The 19,168-nt window shown below is 44.6% G+C and overlaps 1 protein-coding gene across 13 annotated transcripts in view; it reads left to right on the top strand.

The window, feature by feature from the left end:
• Positions 1-19,168, top strand: part of LOC105487377 (ras responsive element binding protein 1) — a 202,500-nt gene that overhangs the window by 87,784 nt on the left and 95,548 nt on the right. Inside the window, exons 2-3 of one of the 13 annotated variants that reach the window (XM_071097679.1) lie at positions 10,299-10,375; positions 10,782-13,501. The exons of 7 other annotated variants lie outside the window; for them this stretch is intronic. The gene's annotated coding sequence lies outside the window, so the exon portion shown is untranslated. Of the gene's footprint in view, positions 1-1,594; positions 13,502-19,168 lie in introns of those variants that run through there. 5 more of the 13 variants (XM_011750822.3, XM_071097677.1, XM_011750825.3 and 2 more) reach the window with 5 other exon arrangements.

The raw sequence follows: 19,168 nt of genomic DNA, 5'->3' as shown, positions 1-19,168 counted from the left end.
TCTGTAAAAACAATCTGTAAAACCATTTAGGCATATTTGTGTTCAGAATTTTCCAAAAAGATAAAATAGATTAAAAGTATCTTCTAATTGGTAGTATATATTGACTCAATTCATTAGACTTTGGAAATTTATATTTTATCAGAACTTTTAGATTCAGACTAGAAAAAAATTCCTTCTTGGTCCATTCCCCCACCCACCTTTTTTATTGTACATAGATGCTGTTAACAGAACTTTGCCTTTTTCATTCCTATCAGGTTTAGTACAGTTCATGCGCAGGTTTCAGTAAACATTAACTACTTTTATCAGAGCTTGCAGTGTGCTGAATGGTTAGCAAAGAGAGTGTACTGCAAGAGACAGATGAAAATGAGAGAGTCCAAGGTCACATGGATGTTGAATTTTTTTTAATTATTGAGAATTTAGGGGAAAGAACATCAGGCTTCACACTTTAAGTCTCTTTACGTGGGCCTGCCACATGGCTTCTTTGCCAGCTTTTGTATGTACTGAAGCTAAAACATTTGTTCTGATGCTGTGAGTGGCAAGACAAGTGACTTTAAAACATGTGTTTTTTTTTCTTTCAATTAAACAAAGTTTTATTCAGGGCTGCCTTCCAGGATGAAAGATTCTCGAGGCCCCATCAAAGACATCATGTAACACTTATCACGGTGATTCTGAAGACTCTTGAATTTTATAGGGATATCCTTTTTTCCCTTTCTCAAATATTTTTCAGGATTGCCTTCTGATAATCTATTTCGTTTCTGGAGTTAGCACAGTTAACTCGTAAACCAAGTGCTAAGATGAAATCTGAAACACAGATATAGAATAAACATGTTTTGGATATCATGTAATGTTCCCCATCTTTTGCCTATCATTTTCGAAAACAAGAATGTGATTTGTGCTTATTTTTAGAGAAAAGGACATGAACATGTAAGAAATTGCTGACAAAAATTATTTTCCTCCTGCTCCTCAGATCCAATAGGTATTGAGGCCGCTGGGCCCTCCTTTTACTCCTTAGCTGGACAGCGGATTCGGGCTCTGCCCCTTGACTAAGGCTGAAGTGGAAAGTTGTGGAGCTAGAACAAGAGTTGTTCCTTAGGGTGGTGTCCCTAAACTTGAAAGTGGACTTGGTCCTGCTCGCAGGTGGGCTTGCACGCGCCAGGCTTCGTGTGGTGGCTGGCGCGCGCCGGCCCTCGAGCGCCAGCGTGGGTGACCCGTGCCCCGCCCCGGACGGTCTTTTCACCCTGTTCTGTTTCTGGGGAGGGGCGAGGGGAAGACAGCGGGTGCCTTCCCTCAGAGGCGGGCAGCCATTGTGCCTCGGGAACACGGTCTGAGTAGAGTTGTGTTCGCACAGCCGAAGGCGCCCGGCTGCCCTCCCGGGGCCTCGAGGGTCTGTCTGTGCCCTCCTCGTCCGAGTGCGGCAGGCGAGTGCGGCAGGCGGCGAGCGGGCAGCCGACTGCCCGGGCTGGCCTGCGTCAGGGCTCCACTGCCGCGGGGGCCCCCTCGGGCCGCCCCCAGGGCTCCCGCGGTGGGTGTCCGGTGAGCGGGTAGCGAGGCCATCAGTCAGGGCGGCGGGCGCCGATTGGCTGGCGGGGGCCGGGCGGGGCGGGGCTCGGTGTTCGTTCGCGCTGTCGTTCCCCTGTGAGGAGAGCCGCGTCTTCCAGCGGACCTTGCCGCTCTTTCCTCAGCTGCGAAGGGCACGGCCGCTGGGAACACAACCTAATGAACAACCAGAGCTCTTCAGATGCCTTTAGCAACTCAGCTCCTTAAAAATAATAATAAATTCCTGTCAGGGAAAGATGAGATGAGTGTGCTTGGAGCGAATCCGTGCCCCCCCCCACCCTCCTTTTTTGGCCAGAGGGCATTTAGCCTGTGACCACTTTTAAATTTTCACAAGATTTGCATAGACATGAGCATGCCTACTCGCATTATGTAATTTTTTCCCCAAATAAGTCCCCATTGAAACATTTGGCTTCCCTGATGGCTATTTCAGAATAAAAACATGTAGCAGGGTATTTCATGATGGGTAGCTCCAAAAACTTTTGTTTAAAAGAAAAACCGCGTATCTAGAAAATGCTCCTTAAAGCCTTTTTTGACGAGGAGGAGGGGTGCAGACGCTGCTGCGGCACAGTGGACGTGGAAGGAGCGGGGCGTGTGTAGGACAGAGCCCAGGAGAACGGGCAGCCGCCGCGTGTGTAGGACAGAGCCCAGGAGAACGGGCAGCCGCGTGGCCGGGCCAGGAGGCAGGGCCTTTCTGGCTCTTTCCGCAGAGGGCTGGATAATTGCCTCTCCTTTCTAAAAGGAGCCGTTTTTCAGGGCCGGGCACGGTGGCCCTCGCCCATAGGCTCACGCCCGTAATTCTAGGACTTTGGGAGACCGAGGCTGGCGGATTATCTGAGGTCAGGAGTTCGAGACCAGCCTGGCCAACATGGTGAAATCCCATCTCTACTAAAAAATACAAAAATTACCTGGGCGTAGTGGCGCGCGCCTGTGATCCCAGCTCCTCAGGAGGCTGAGGCAGGAGAATCGCTCGAACCCGGGAGATGGAGGTTGTGGTGAGCCAAGATCGCGCCACTGCACTCCAGCCTGGGCAACAAGAGTGAAACTCCGTCTTAAAAAAAAAAAAAAAAAAAAGGCTATTTTCTGAAAATGGAGGTGGAGGACCACACAAAACCCAGTCAGTTCCTGTGGCTTCCACTTTTACACCGTCCTCCGAGAGCCGGCTCCCGTGCCTTTCCCAGCTGCGCTGCCCTTGGCACCACCCGGTGCCTGTCCCCTGCAAAGCTGGACGCCCTTATCTCTCCCGCCTGCCCTCAGTGTCAAGTCTCCCTCCAGGACGCAGTTTCTCGATGTTCTGTACTGGAAGTACATCACCAGTGAGGGCAGTAGGTCACTGTTTGGTAACCATCAGGTTGTTCCGGGTGGCTAAAGGTTGCCTGCTGCCAGGTGCCTTGCTGAGTGTGTCCTGTCTTAGTCTAAGACAGTTCGTGGGGTCAGGCTTGACCCCCAGCAGGCCCGTTTCATGAGCTGGCTCCTCTGCAGCCATGTGATGGGCAGAACCACGTGGGCCAGCTTACCAAGCCAGGGCACTGACTTCTGCCCCAAGGCCGGGCAGGGAGGACCCCAGCACCAGGCACTCTAGGACCCTAGAACGAGTTCAGTGACTTGACGTGGCACCACCTCTCTCCACTTTGAGACTTACCTCACTTTTGCTTCACCACCTTTGGTGGTTGCTTTTCTCCTAACTGTGATTCTTCATTCTTCATGGGGGGATAACTTTTCTCTTCTGCACATGCGGGGACCCCACTCCAGGAGGTTCTAGTGGAGCATGAACCATTGACTGGGGCATGGCCATTGGAAGCTTCCCAGGCGATGCAAATACAAAGCCCTAATAAAGCTTTCAAAACTGCTTTAGAAACAGGTCACTTTTATATTTGTGTTGGAAACTTGTCTTGAGACAAATGAATACATTTGAGCCACTGGGATTTTTGGGGAAAATACAGCTAAAAGGGTTAGGAAATGATGCATAAGGAAATTCTCCCATCTGATGCTTGCTTGCCTGCTGCAAACCTCAGTGTTTTCTATTAAGTGAGGCATTGTGGTTCCTGTGTTAGCCCTGATAGACCTTCAGCACCGGCAGGTGTAAATGTGGCTCATTAATTTTTTAAGAAGTTGGAGCTCTGACAGTTTTCAGGGATGCTAGTAGCTGGTACCAGATGTTTCTTTTGTTAAGGGTATGGAGAGGCAGTGTCACAGGTAATCAGGCTATAGTCGTTCACTCCCTTGGTCTGAGACTATGGGTTTTGTGGTGCTGAATATTTTCTTAAACCAAGAAGGGTGTGGGGAGGTGCACATTCTGGTTTCTAGATGGGCTTTCCCCTGACACTGGCTCATGCAGTAAGTATTATCTTATATAGAGGTGTTGACTCAATTATCATTAGGCCCAGCTCCTGTTAGAAGAGAGTAAATGGTGCTTGGGGCCTCTTTATCTAGACCGTTTTGCCACAGCTGAAGTGACAGCCTGTGCTTCTAACTGAATTCAGTCCTTTTTTTTTTCACTCCCTTACTGTGGAACAACAGCAAAGTCGGCCGCTCATCATTCGGGTGCAGACTTTACAGCCTCTGAACAGCCTCTGCTTTTGCAGTTTATGAATGCACCATTTGTTGTTTTGAGCACAACTGTTAGATACAACTGGCCTCCGCAGCCCACTCTGCCGGCGACCAGTGTGCATCACTGCAGCCTTTTTTTCTTTTTCTTTTTTTTTTTTTCTTTTTTTGCATAGGCCAAATTTTTGCTTTAAATACCACCATTTTGTCCACACTAGAATTTCTTTGACCCAACTTACATTTTTTCAAATGTAAGTTTCAGAAATAAGGTTTTAATTTGCTCAAACTGTTGGTCTAGGGATCCTGAATAAGTGCAAGTATTTTACTTCATTAAAGGGGGAATTGTTTTTGTGGCTTGATTTTGCACACTTTTTAGAAAATTCTCAAACATGTGACTTGCAAATTTTCCTTTAAATTGGGTTGAAGTTAGAAAGTTTCATTATTTTCTAAGTCATTATGTTTTTTCTTTTTGAGCTTTACAGACAAATAATGTCTTCAGTTTGGAACTTAAGATAGATCTTAAATGTTTTCATAACAAAAAGTAAGTATATGAGGTTATAGATATGTTAGCTTGATTTAACCATTTCACAATATATACATATATCAAAACCTAACCTGTACACCATATGTATACAATTTTAGTTTGTCAACTATGTTATAATATAAAACTCAATTTTTAAAAAAGAATTTAAGGGAAACTGTGAAAACCAAACTTTACAATGTGGTATTAAAGAGTATTTATAAGTAATTGCTTAATTTCTTATTCTTCTGCTCTTGAAACAGGGTCTTATCCAAAGGTGATAGCATTAATGTTAGGATTTTCACTTCTGTTTTGTTTTTCTCACATAGACATTCTTTGACCCTGTGTAATTATGTAGGTGTTGTGTTCTCTGGTTGTCTCAATGTCTCCTTATACATTGACATTATTCCTTTTTTTTTTTTTTTTTTTAACAAATTCTATTTATTTGTATTTTAGTTAATAAAGTATATTTTAATCTTTTTCTGCTGTGCTTTACATATTCAACAATTGGTTCAAATTGTCAGTTGTAACTGCTTTTAGGCCTTGCTTCGGCCAAGGAGATAAATTTCTGTTAAGGCAGCAGTAAACATCTTATAGCAACCAACTCTGTGTGCTTGGTATCCTGGAGCTTCCAAAAATGAAACAGTAACTTGTTGAAAATGAAGAAGCTTTCTATAGTTGGATTTTGAAGTAGATATGTTTATTTGTTGTCCTTCAGAGAGGTTATGAAGGCCCTGGGTTACATCTGCATTTTTGATAAAATTGTGACATACGAACATAGTTAAGGGGGGAAGTGTAATCTTTTGTGAGAGTCATGCTGTCTTTTTCATCTCACTGTGTAGAGGGGAAGATCTGTCTTTTTATGATTAAAAAAGACACCCACTCTTTCCACTACCTGAAGACTCCTGAAGGTCCATGTGAAGAGTAAGCAGCCATAAACAACGAGGTAGAGGGAAAACGAGCTTGCTTGTGTGGTAGTGCTTCCAAGAGCCGTTTTCTCAGCTCTGATCTGTTCTAATTTTCAGAGCAGGTTTACATGTGTGGTCCCTTCAATTGAGCAAAGTCTCCTTGGACTTTTCTCCTTTTCCCATAGTTTCTTGCTGGTTTCTACCTGTGATTAGTAATGTGTGTTGCTTAAAATGGCAACTGAAACATCACCAGGAATTTTCACCAGGTAGAAACTGCTTTTCCTGTATCAAAACAACCAGTACAGCTTAGCTGATGCTTCTGTTGCTAAGCAGGTAAATTTCTGGTCTTCAGGCTGCCCTTATTAACCCTATAAATGCCTAATGTCAACCAAAAAAGAAGAAAAGAACTTGATGCCTCCTTCTTACCTAATGCTTTGTTCAAGTGCGTGAAAACTGGACCTAGCTCAGCCTAATCTTGATGTATCTATTTTAGAGGACCTAACCTCGATTTACCTATTTTACAGGGTCAGGAGGAGAGTTGGGAGATGGAGAGAGCCTGTGAGGTTGGTAGTTTCCAGTGAAATGTCAGCCCCAGTAGCTGATAGTGGAGGTGTCACACTAGATGAACAAAATTATGGGTTTATTTCAGTCAGTAATGAGCCCCGTCTTTTTCTTTGGGACTTTTCTCTGCCTGTAACTGCCCCTATGCCTGTGGGGAAAAGAAGAGGGAAGAAAGGGGTTGCTGTTTGCATCTATTTGCCAGAAAGGAGTTAACAGAACATACCGCAGAACAGGTTGGGCAAGACTGTTAAAGCCAGTGATGAAGCGCGCTCTCTCTCTCTCTCTCTCTCTCTCTCTCTCTCTCTTTCTCTCTCTCTCTCTCTCTCTTTCCCTACGCCACCTCTCTGTATCCCTCTCCTTCCTGCTCTGCGCGCCACCCCCACCACCGCCAACCCCAGGACTTTAATACATCTTCAGACTACACTCACCCCACCAACACACACACACACACACACACACACACACTTCAGTATCTGGCTTTTCTTCTAGGCAGAGCATTGATGTGAATAAAACACTTTGTGGAGCCTGTGTGAGAAGCAGGCAGCGGCTGTGGGCCTCAGCCTTGCCATCTGTTTCTAGAGCAGTCTGTGGCCCGCTTGCCATGCCCTCTGTCATGTAACATAGGCCCCATTCAGCAACAGCATTCTTGAATGTGCATTTATGTCTCTGTGGGGCTGTGGGATAGATGGCCTGAGAAGGGGAAGGCAGGAGACGGAGGGGAGGAGGCGACGTGGGGATGGAGAAGGAAGTGTGTGCACACGCAGACAGCCAGGGAGGGCGGTGAGGTGGAGTCACTGCAGCTCGGTGCCAGTAAGTCAGGAGACATTGCCGCTGGAAGTATCCACAGTTAGCTCTGACTTAAGGGGACGTCTTGTGGCCATAAATGTGGAGGAACCGAGCTCTTTAAAAGCCATTTGGGGTCTGATATAAGTTCTGCTTCATGTTTGTGTCCATTCACTCCGTAAACATACCATATATAGTCATGCTTGAGCTCACTATAACACACATTGCAAGGGAGCCGCTCATAGTGCACACATCCTTTGGCTGTTAGAAGCAGACTCACGTAGGCTATTTCTGGTGTGTCGTGGCTTTCTTCTTTCTTTTTTTGGGGGGGGAAGTGGGGGAGGGAGAGGAAAAGGAGCTCTTTTTCCTTCCATCTTCACACTGTTGGGAAGATGTTTCTGATTCTAGTTTGTCTAGCAATGTGAAAGCTAAGGAAGTGTATTGTCATGACAGAAGAAAGAATTCTCTGTGTATATCTGTTTTAGAATGAAACCGTGTTTTTCTTAGTATCTTAACATCACATGGTTTTTGTAGTTTATGGTCTCCAGTCTCCAGCTGTTTTTGGAGCACCTTCTAACTTTGAGAGGGTGAACTCTAGCCTGTAACATGGACTGTGGGCGGCTCGTGGAGAAGGTGCCCTGGTGTGCTTTTCTGTGTCCTCTCTGGATTTTCTGTGAGCTGTCCACCTCTGAAGTCTGCTTCACCTTCAGACTGCCGGGGCAAAACAGGCAGCTTCTGCAGAACTCATGGCAGCCGTTTTCCACTTGGCTGAGCTGGGTCTGTGAAGCAGAGAGGAATCAGTAATAGGAAAGAAATGCAGTTTTTCTTTTCCCCTTAGAATACCTACGATACTGCATTTCAGCTTGGAGTGCGCGGCATGAGGCATTTGTGGTTCAGATAAGAGGTCTTCCTTTTTCCTCCTCCTGTTTTCTTTTCCTTCCTTCTCCCCCACTCCCCAAAGGCTTGCTGTAAGCCTTTCTTCTCAGGCCACGTGTGTAGATAACCTTTGAGGAAAAGATGATTTCTGTGCTGGGATATTTGGATATTATGTAAAGGGACAAGATGAGCCCTTTCTTTGCCTTGTTTTCTTTCACTGGCCTCATCAGAGTGAATTATATCTGACTGTGTGACAGTTAATTGTACCATCCTTGCCGTGTCCTAAGCTGATAAGCCCCTCTCTGTCTGCCTCCATCAAGCTTCTTTGTTTGAGAAGTTCCTAATGCAGTAGAAGAACAAAGTGACAGTTTTCTTATATACTGAAGTCTCTAAAGCACATTCATAATGCTCTTCATTGTATCTTTCTTATAACTTCATTCCTTCAACTTAGGTAATTGAATTGTTCCCTAGTACCAGTGATTGATAAGTTAAAACTTAGAAACATCAGTGAGTTCAGGAAAAAAACCCAAACACAGTTTGTTTTTTAAGCTATGTATATTCATTCGAAACTATTAATGGCTTGGTGGATAGTATTCACAGTAAGACACGGGACACTGCTGGAGTGGCAGTTATTACCATTGTGGATATAGCAATTGATTAGCTAGCTGACTCAAAAGTAGTATGTTGCTTATATAGAGGTCACTTAGTTGGCATTCTTCGATCCAGAATATTCAGCCGATGTGCATGTGAGTGAGAGCCAGCAGGGTATACGTCCGGGGAGAGGTATGTAAAATAAAGTTTTCAAAACCACAAAGGTGTTACGAAGAAGCCCTGGTACTAACACTCCTACCTTGATTCCCATTGATCCTTTAGGCCTGCACTTTAGCACTATTTATTCTTACTGTAGATACAGCCCTGACCACCTTGTCTCACATTTTCCAGTCAACACTTCTGAGGCCAATGTGAGGGATGGAAAAAAGCCATCAGAAGGAGACACATTGACAGCAAGCAGAAAAGATGTCAGGGGATGAGACAAGAATTCAGACGGCATGGTGGATTCCCATTGGGGGAATTTCACAGACTGGACAGAGGAGCCCTCTGTGTTATTTCTTACAACTGCCTGTGTATCCACAATTATCTCAGTAAAATTTTCAATTGAGAAAAACAAGCATGGCCAACAGAGCCATGTGGTATAGTGGCAAAAGTAAAGTAGCGGGGGGGTATGTCACTAGTTTCCAGAGGCAGCCTCGTATAAATTGTTCATCGTGATGATCCTGAGTCACCCCCACAAAAGGTTGAATTAATCATACATTGATTCACCATGCTATGCTTTAGGAGACAGGGAAGTTTGAAAGATACTTTAGAATGATTTACACCCAGGAGTTTTCTATGGAAAATTGGTTTCTGAATACTTTCCTTCCCCCTCAGTGATGTGCAGCTGCTTCATGAGTTAACATGACGTGTTAGAACAAACCTTTCGGTATAGTCTGACATATACTGAAATATTATTTATTTTGCCCAGATTTGTAGAAAAAAGTTACTCATTAACAGATTCAGATGATGCCCAAATACCATACCAGGTTGTCTGTATTCCCTTTATTTCTTGAGACAGAGTCTTACTCTGTTGCCCAGGATGGAGTGCAATGGCATGATCTCTGCTCACTGCAACCTCTGCCTCCCAGGTTCAAACAATTCTCCTGTCACAGCCTCCCGAGTAACTGGGACTACAGGCATGTGCTACCACACCCAGCTAATTTTTGTATTTTGTTTGTTTGTTGTTGTTTTGAGACAGAGTTTTGCTCTGTTCCCCAGGCTGGAGTGCAGCAGTGCGATCTCCGTTCACTGCAAGCTCTGCCTCCCGGGTTCATGCCATTCTCCTGTCAGCCTCCCAAGTAGCTGACACTACAGGCACCTGCCACCATGCCCGGCTAATTTTTTGTATTTTTAGTAAAGACAGTGTTTCACCGTGTTAGCCAGGATGATCTCGATCTCCTGACCTCGTGATCCACCTGCCTCAGCCTCCCAAAGTGCTGGGATTACAGGCGTGAGCCACCGCGCGTGGCCAATTTTTATATTTTTAATAGAGTCAGGGTTTCACCATATTGGTCAGGCTGGTCTCAAACTCCTGACCTCAGGTGATTTGCCCGCCTCGGCCTCCCAAAGTGCTGTAATTACAGTTGTGAGCCACTGCACCTGGCCATTTGTATTCCTAATGTGAATTGTGCATATTTATCACCAAAAGAATATATACAATGTCATGGATTTTTTAAAAGCAAATGATACCGAAGATCCTTAGGTACCAGAAAAGTCATGGACATCCTGGAAAACATAGTTTCTGTAGAAAAGGAATCCTGAACTTAAAGGAAGTCTCAAGTTAAATTTAAACCATCAAATGGTGAATTGGAAGGAAGGAGTGCCCTCAACTAAGACGTACTGTAAAAACCGTAGAATTTTAGAGTTGAAATGGACTTGAGAGGTGACTTTTTCTATTTTTATGAGTTTGTCTTCATTTTACTTAATGTTCTTCCACAATTCATGTCTGTGCCCAGAATTGAACAAGTCACCTGGAATAGTGACCACGTGGCTTTTTGGCCAAGAGGAATAATCCTAACTTGAAAAATAAAAGGTATTTACTCAGCAGAAATTATTAGGTTTTGGTTTTGGTTTGTTTGTTTGTTTCTTGTTTTTTGTTGAGATGGAGTTTCACTCTTGTCACCCAGGCTGGAGTCCAGTGGCGCAATCTCGGCTTACTGCAACCTGGCGCCTCCCGGGTTCAAGTGATTCTCCTGCCTCAGCCTCCCATGTAGCTGGGATTACAGGTGTGCACCACCAAACCTGTCTAATTTTTGTATTTTTAGTAGAGACAGGGTTTCACCATGTTGGCCAGGCTGGTCCCGAACTCCTACCTCAGGTGATCCACCCTGCCTCTGCCTCCCAAGGTGCTGGGATTACAGGCATGGGCCACTGCGCGTGGCCTGGTTTTTTTTTTTTTTTTTTTAAAGGTTATTTGCTAATTTTATTCTTCTCAGTAGTTCCATTTTATAGGTAGAGAACACTTCAGCACTCCATGGTCCTATACCAGACTCCTCCTTGGCCTTGTTACGTATTAATGGACATTTTCATGGAAATCCCAGGGTCGAAGACTCCCCAGAGTTGCTAATACCTGCTAATGGTTCCCAAGTGGTTTGATATTATATACGTAAGTATGGAGCATTGCTGGACCCAGGTTTTAATAATCAGACTCACAGATAGATACATTTGAAACGCTGTCCTATCAGCTTTTAGTAGTACTGAATTTCTTTAAGTCTTCTGTGCACTTAGGTTTGTTGTAATGCATAGTTAACATTTATAGGTTGGTATACATTTTTCTGTTTCTGATGCAAATAGCATTTTCGTATGTTTTGGGTTTTTTCTCCATAAGATAAATTGTTCTCTTTGAAATTTTAATTAGCTTTGAAATTTGGTCTTGTGCAAATCCATGGCAACTCTACCTCCTGATTGCTATGCTGAAGGTGGAAAGTATTCTCTTGTAGTATAGACATCGGTCACACTGTCAGGCAAGGGAAATGCAACTAATTTCTGTTTCTTGAATTGCATACCAGAAATAGGAATTCGTTGTCTGACTGTTAGATGCTCAGGGCAGATGGAAAAGTAAGAAAAACCAGGACTTCCCAAGAAGCAAGTGGCAGGTCTGCGTGCTGACTCTTTGGGGGTGGGGACAGCACAGAGTGGGCTTGCAGGAGAGATGTGGCCGAGCGTGGAAGAGCTTGTCTTTGGTGCCTTGTGAAGACCTGCAGAAGTGACCTGCAGCCTGTTGCGATGGTGACTCCATTTGAGATGATGTGCTTGTAACGTCCACTGGGTAGGCGGAGCCTCAAGGACAAATGTTGAGAGGTTGGGTTGGTGGAGCCAGGAGGTGCAGGGAAGGAAGCATCCAGGCGTGGATTTGAATAGCTGCTGGCCGCCCGGAGATCAGCCTCCATGAATCAGTCATAGGCGCAGAGAACTCATCTGTGCGGCTGGAGGCTGAACATGGAGAGGGAAGGAAGGGAGCTGCTTTCAGTTAATACTCTGATGCTTCCAGAGCCCTTTCAAGATATTGCAGAAATTTGTTGGGTGGTTCATTGTTTTAAAAGCTTTGCCCCCTTTACATAATCCTATCTTTTATTTAATGTAAATGCAATCAGTCTGCTTTAAACACTGACTAAAATTGCTTTTACTAGACATTGTATTATTTATAAGGGGAGAGCTGAGACCCAAAGAGAAGAATTTGATCAATTGATTTAAGGTTGTTGGAGGATTGAAATGTTACTTGATTGCCAGTCTTATCCAGGATTTCAAGATTTCAAGGAAAAGTGGACAATGCCTGCTTGTATCTGAGGGATTTCAGCAGTCATATGATCTGCAAACCAGCCCCCAGGAGCAGCAGCCCTGGCAGCTCTGTGCTGTGGAGTCCACACAGAGGAGGGACTTCAAAGTGGTTGGGGTGTGCTGGCTTGGGAGTCGTTTAGCTAAGAACTGGTTTTGGTCATGGCCTCAACATCTGCATAGATGTTGCACACTGCAGGCACATGACACTTGAATGGGCTGAGATTTAGGTGCAAGTTGGTAGAGCTTAAAGGGGAGGTAACATTAGTGAGGCCAATGGGCAGCAGCCCCGCTGGGGAGCACAGACTGCAGTTCCCTGCAGGGCTGGGGAGAAGGTGGCCTTGCAGGTTGAGGCTGGGGGCAGAGATCATCTTGTTAAGTTCTCACAAATCAATTACTGACACGGGGACTATGTGTAAAAATCTGAAACCACAAATCTCTTTGGACATTTTGGCTGTATAAAGCATACCATGTATAAGCTCCCAGGAATTTACTTATAGTTTGAGTGTCTTTTGTGATGAACAGGACTATGGGAGAAATAAACCAAGCAAGTGAAATCACAGAAACTACGTGAAATCACTTTCAGATGGCTTTGGTTTTCAAAACGTTGGATATTCTTATTATATTTCCCTCGTAGGTACATACACTGATTTGAGGACATTGATTTGAGGATGCATTATGAGTGTTAGAACATCACTTTGCTAAATAATAGGGAGTTCTGGGGCTTTATGGGAGAGTGATATTAATAAGTGATGCTGAGCTTTTTAGCTATGTGTATAAGTCCACTTGGTATCTAATTGCACATTATTCCTCTTGTTTCCAGTATCCTAAGGGAATCTCCCCCAGCGTTAGCTCCTTATGAAAAGTAAAGAAATAATCCTGTTTCAGGGTGTACATGATGACTTTCTTGGTCTCCCTAATTTCTTATAAGTGCGATATTATGTGATTTTGAAAAATAGACTTTCACTAATGTTAGATCTTCAGGTTTTCATTATTGTTGATTGACTTTTTTTCATGTCTCCTGAAACCCAAAAAAGGAGAAAATAATCCCCTCACCAAAAAACCCAACAGTTGCTGAATAGCTATGAAAAATATGAAAGAAATTCAGCTTTTAGCATTGGGGCCTTTTTATTATTCTCAACTTTGATTTTACAGCTGAGCTATAAATGTGACCAAATGCATCACATGAGTGTTTACCTTTTTTTTCCTTTCCTTTTTGGCCACATGGAAGTACCTAAAGAGATGGAATGTGACACACCCAGAGAATGGGGCACTCGAGGGGCCTATGAACTTGAGAAGGCCAGGAGCAGCAGGGTCCCTTCATCTCAGTGCTTAGCTTTGCCAGTGCTAAGTGGGAAGCAGAAGTCACTGAGCTCCTTAGCAAGTGAGTTTTTAAAACGTGTGTCTACACAAAGGAGTTGTTCCACTGCTCTCTGTAGAAAGTGCTGGGGAGAATTCTAGCAGGAAATTCCACCACCTTTGAGATTGGTTGTCAGTCCCCCTAAAAGATAGCCCTCCGAAGAAGTGCTGCTTTGCTCTGTGGACCTGAAAGGTCCTATGCGATTCTCTTACATACTTCTTAGTTCTGTCTCCCCAATTCTTTTAATTTTGTGTATTTCATGAATTTTGTAGTCTTAAGTTGTTAATTGAGGTGTTCTGGATTGTAATGTGTTTTGGGGTGGGGGTGTGTGTGTATATGTGTGTGTGAGAGAGAGAGAGAGAGAGAGGGAGATATTAATCTTTGTGAGAGGAAAATCTTTTTTAACATTTAATTCCACTGTCTGGTAAGTTGTATACTGTTGACAGCTCATTACCTACACGTTAAATTGCAAAATGTTCTTAGGTTAGTAGAACTATTTTTTTTTTTAAAAATACAGTTTTGTGGCTAAATTCTGATGCTCTTAAAGAGATCACTTTCTCCTATTTTGGCAAAACAGGTAATCAGTCCACACATGATTATATAAATAAAATTGAAACCCTTGACTCTTGCTCCTCCCTACTGAATTAAAGCCAAGGGATTCCAGTAGTGGTATACACACACACAAACATACACACACACACACACACACAAATCCTCCAATGTATTTACTTTTCACATTTTTAATACATTTTAGCAGACTGAGCTTTCTAAATTATTAGCAACTAGTGCATAATCATGTTGCAGTAAATAATTTTTTTAGTTAGTGAGAAGCAGACCCAAAATAGGTTAAAAACAATTCATCTGTTTTGATGAATAGAAGTGAATGAGAGTAGGGTAGAAATTCTGGCTGATTTTATAAAATATCTCAGATCTGTTTGATAGGTTGGGCTTAAGACGGATGATGTGTGCATCCTCTTTATAGTGAAGTCAGACTAAGTGAAGCTATGTTGAAGTATCAAACAAACCCTGAAATCCCAGTGGCTCAACCCACAAAATGCCGTTGCTTGTTTGTGTAGAATCCTCTGCAGAGCTGGCAGCTCTCTAGTATAGCTCCCTTGCAAGTGGTAACCCAGGGATCCAGGCTGCTCTTGTCTTACAGCTACTCTCATTACACATGCTTCCAGGTTGCCACCACAAGGAAGGAGCTAGTGGGTTACATACCGACTTTGAAAGGCTGCAGCCTGGAAGTGATGGCTGGCACTTGTGCTCACAGCTCATTGGCCAGGACTAGTCATATGACCTGCCTGACCCCAAAGGTACAGGGCTGCCAGGAAATACGGAAGAATACGTGGATATTCTTTGAGCAGCGAGCATCTTTGCTTTATTCTCCTTTTCCATTTCATCTCCATAAGGTTCTCTATGCACATAAACTAGATGAAGCTTAGGCCTGAAGCCTAGAACATAATGACACTTTGGTTCTCAAAGTGTGGTCCCCAGACAAGCAGCATTAGCATCACCTGGGAACTTGTTAGAAACACAAATTTGTAGGCCCCACTCCAGCCCTGCTGAATCAAAAATGTGGAGGTGGGGCCCAGAAATCTGTTATAGTAAGCTCTCCAGGTGCATACTAAAGTTTGAAAATGACTGCCCAGTGGGAGTACAATGTTTGTAGCACCTGTTGAACTCATGACTGGGGATGTGAAGGACTAATAGACACTTGCTAATGTGAACGTATAGTATGTGTGCTCAGGTGTGAGCATGTATATGATAATAAAAAGCACTGAGGGACGGTGGTATGCGTCCCAGATAGGTTTTAGCACTTTATAGATTTGACTAAGCTATTTCTCACAACAGTCATATGAATTCAGTATTATTATTGTCTCCACCTTACAGATGAGGAAATTGCAGAACTGAGAGGTTCCCTAACTGTCTAAGGGTCAGGCCACTTACTGCTGCTGGCAAGTAGTAGAGGCAGGTTTTGCGATGTGGCTCCAGAGCCTACTCCTTAACTGCTGTGCAGTTCCACTTGTTCATCTTTGGATGGTAACGCACCGGGCCTTAAGGTAGTCTTTTCATTTTTTCTTGCATGGAGACAGTCTGTCAGAGTTTGCAGGAAGTGTGGTGTGCTGGTGACAGTTCACATTCCAAGTTAAGCCCCCTTACCACGAGCTTCATTCGTTGGTGGTTTACGTGTGTGGGGGGCTGGTGACAGTGTTGGCCAATACTAGAGGGGCCTGGCTAGGCAGCAGCTGCCCAGTCATTTAAAACTGAACAATAAATAGAACGGGGTTGTTAGGGGCGGAACGAAGGGGCCTAGTGGGAAGTGGTTTCTCAGAGGGAGATAGTTCAGTCGCACTAGAAGAATATTTTCTTCAGTTAACCTATGTGTAATTTTCAGGCTTATGAGAAGAAAGGCCCTGTTCTCATCACCCTCCCTTTTGATTCTTCTTTGGTCTTTTTCCATCATCCATCTGCCTGCCCTGAGATGCTCATCTGAGCTGAGGTCTGATTCCATCAGGTGGTCCGAAGAAGGTTTCTATGAAGTCTTTATGAGCTGGACTTCAGTTTTGTTTTGTTTTATTTTGTTTGTTTGAAACAGAGCCTTGCTCTGTTGCCCAAACTGGAATGCAGTGGCGTGATCTCGGCTCGCTGCAACCTTCGCCTCCCAGGTTTAAGCGATTCTCCTGCCTTACTCAGCCTCCCGAGTGGCTAGGATTACAGGCATGTGCCACCACGGCCAGCTAATTTTCGTATTTTTGGTAGAGACAGCGTTTTACCCTGTTGGCTTGGCTAGTCTCGAACTCCAGCTAATTTTCGTATTTTTGGTAGAGACAGCGTTTTACCCTGTTGGCCTGGCTAGTCTCGAACTCCTGACCTCGGGTGATTCGCCTCCCTCGGCCTCCCAAAGTGCTGGGATTACAGGCGTGAGCCACAGCACCCAGCCAGGACTTAAGTTTTAATAGAGAAAATGTGTTTTCCCTTCGAAGAAACCTGATAAAATAGTTTCCTCCCCTTGCACTTGGGAAATCCAGATAGAGTTAGATGTGATTTAATCTTTTGAATTTTGAACTGATTGAAAAGGATTTTCCAAGTGACATTAAGAACTGCTTGTTTCCTTGCATCCTTTTAAAATTTTTAATTATTAACTGCATTTTCTTTCTTCCAGGTGGGTCTATTATTTGTTGTTGTTTAGGTGTCCTTTGCTGGCCCATGTGTTCCCTTGGCTTCTTTGTCTTTTGTGTTCAGCAGACTAGAACTGAGACGGCTCCTTGGCAGCTCTGCCCTGGACAGTACCGGCTTTAACTCTAGGTAGAAGATAAAGATAGCATCACCCCTTTCGGGTTTCATGTTTGCTGGGAACAGCTGCTAAGCTTTGTATAACTCAGAAAGTAACATTTCATTCCAGATTTGCTGAAATTTTTAGTTTTCTGCAAGCCAGGGCTTAACCATGGGGTTTTTTTCGCATTCACACTTAAGAGTCTAGACTTTTCCTTTGAGAAGCAGTTGCTTGTCTTGGAGTTTAGTAATTGAAGGGAACAGAGGTGGGAGAAGGAGGAAATTATTTGCATAAGTTGTTTTAAAGCTCCATCCACTTCCTTTAAACTTCACTTTAAATGGTTTAATTTGCTTAGGTACTTCAGCAGAGGTGTAGATAATTGAAGTAAATCTCGAGTCAAATCTAAACAAAAGAAAGAACTGACCTAAAAAAGAGCAACTGAACTCACACTAATTGAATCACAGATTTGCTCAGACCAACTTAACCTGCGTGGAAGGCCAGGGTACACTGTGCCCTTGGGGGGCGTTTTGCCTCTTAGGAGGGAGCACCAGCCAGTCCCTTGTGGCTCTCCAGCCACCTTCTGCACCGAGCCACATCTGGGTTGAAGCTGCAAAATTCAGCCTGAAAAGAAATGTGAAAGCCATTTTGGGTTGGGCATATGTAAAACATTTTTTCTCTTTTTGGAGACCTGGTGCCCTTGGTATTTGTATATAGAATCCACTTGTTTATTCTTGAGGAGAGCAGCTATGTGTGTGAATTGGGCATCCGTTGGAAGAAATGTAACAGGCTTGCCTGTCACAGCTGGAATATAAGTTGTAGCCCTTTGAAATAAGACAGTCAGTTTTCCTTCCTTCTCCTTAGCCAGCCATCCAGTGTAGGAAACAGGATGCTGTATGTACCCTGAGTAGGAGGAGAGGGTTCCAGAGTGCCACTTGGCTGCTCCTGTGTACCCATTCTTGTTCAAGAGCACCTTGAGATCACATGGTCTTAAATACCAAAGCTGACCAAGAGCTGCCCCTCTGTTCAGCTTCATCTTCCCTGGCTGTTGGGGAGGCCTTTGTCTGTCTGACTGCCACGGGGCTGCCTTGCCCCAGCTCCCTGGGGTCCTTTGCTCCTTAATCTGACAGCTCTTCTTTTCTCTTCTTCTTACTCATAGCACAGAACCTGACTGCCCATTTTTTTGAGATGACTAATTAATTAGTAAAATATTTGGCTGGGCGCGGTGGCTCACGTCTGAAATCCCAGCACTTTGGGAGGCAGAGGCAGGCAGATGGCTTGAGTTCAGGAAGTTGGAGACCAGCCTAGGCAACATGGTGAAACCCTGTCTCTACCAAAGATACAAAAACTTAGCCAGGTGTGATGGGGCGTGTCTGTAGTCCCAGCCACTTAGGAGGCTGAGGCACAAGAATTGCTTGAACCCGGGAGGCGGAGGTTGTAGTGACCCGAGATCGTGCTGCTGCACTCCAGCCTGGGCAACAGAGTAAGACTCCATCTCAAAAAAAAAATTGAGTGCCTACTGTGTGCACATGTACACTGCGTGATCATGGGCCAGGCGCAGTGGTTAATGCCTGTAATCTGAGTACTTTGAGAGGCTGAAGCGGGTGGATCGCTCGAGCCCAGGAGTTCAAGACCAGCCTGGGCAACATAGTAAGACTCTGTGTCTCCAAAACAAAATAAAGTTAGCAGGGTGTGGTGGTGCGCACCTGTGGTCCCAGTGTTTGAGAAGCTGAGGTTGGAGGGTTGCTTGATCCTGGAAAGTCAGGGCTGCACTGAGCCATACTCCAACCTGAGTGACAGAGCAAGACCCTGTCTCTTAAAAAAAAAAAAAAAAAAAAAAATCCAACATACGAGTTTTCTTGTGCTCCCTCTCCACTGTTCCTCTTTGCTCTTTCATTCCTCCTGACTCCAGAAGAGGGCTCTACCACTCACCGCTAATGCCTTCACATTTATCTGGATTCCTGCCTCCTGGGGACCTCATCCTTGCTAGCCCCTGTTGCTGTGCCTGTGCCCTACCAGGGGTGTCCGACCCCTCTTATCCCTGAATATCATCAGCTGGCTCATGCCTGGCTTCTCTGTGGAGGGATTCGTCCCATGTGCGTTCTTCAGTGTATGAATCCCACAGGACCAAGACCTTCTGGATCCCTTTCCATTTCTTCACATTCAAGAATCTCTACAAAAGAATGTAGCCTAACCCCCCTAACAATCTAAAACTTGTGCCCAAGCACCATTGAGTGCCCCAGGACACCTTGCCGGTGGCCAGAGCGACTGTCTTCCTTTCTGCCCTTTGCATTGTCTACCCCACCTGCCTCCCCTTTGAAAGTTGTTCAGGTTTAACTTTCCCTCCCTATTCCCTTTGTTCCCGTTTCTAGGCAGGTCTCCCTCCCCTGCAGTCCCATACCATGTTCAAACAGGTT

Source organism: Macaca nemestrina, chromosome 5 (genome assembly GCF_043159975.1).
Source record: "Macaca nemestrina isolate mMacNem1 chromosome 5, mMacNem.hap1, whole genome shotgun sequence".
In the NCBI taxonomy this organism is placed as follows: Eukaryota; Metazoa; Chordata; class Mammalia; order Primates; family Cercopithecidae; genus Macaca; species Macaca nemestrina.
Note: the sequence above shows the minus strand (reverse complement) of the source record. Positions and strands in the feature narration are given on the sequence as shown.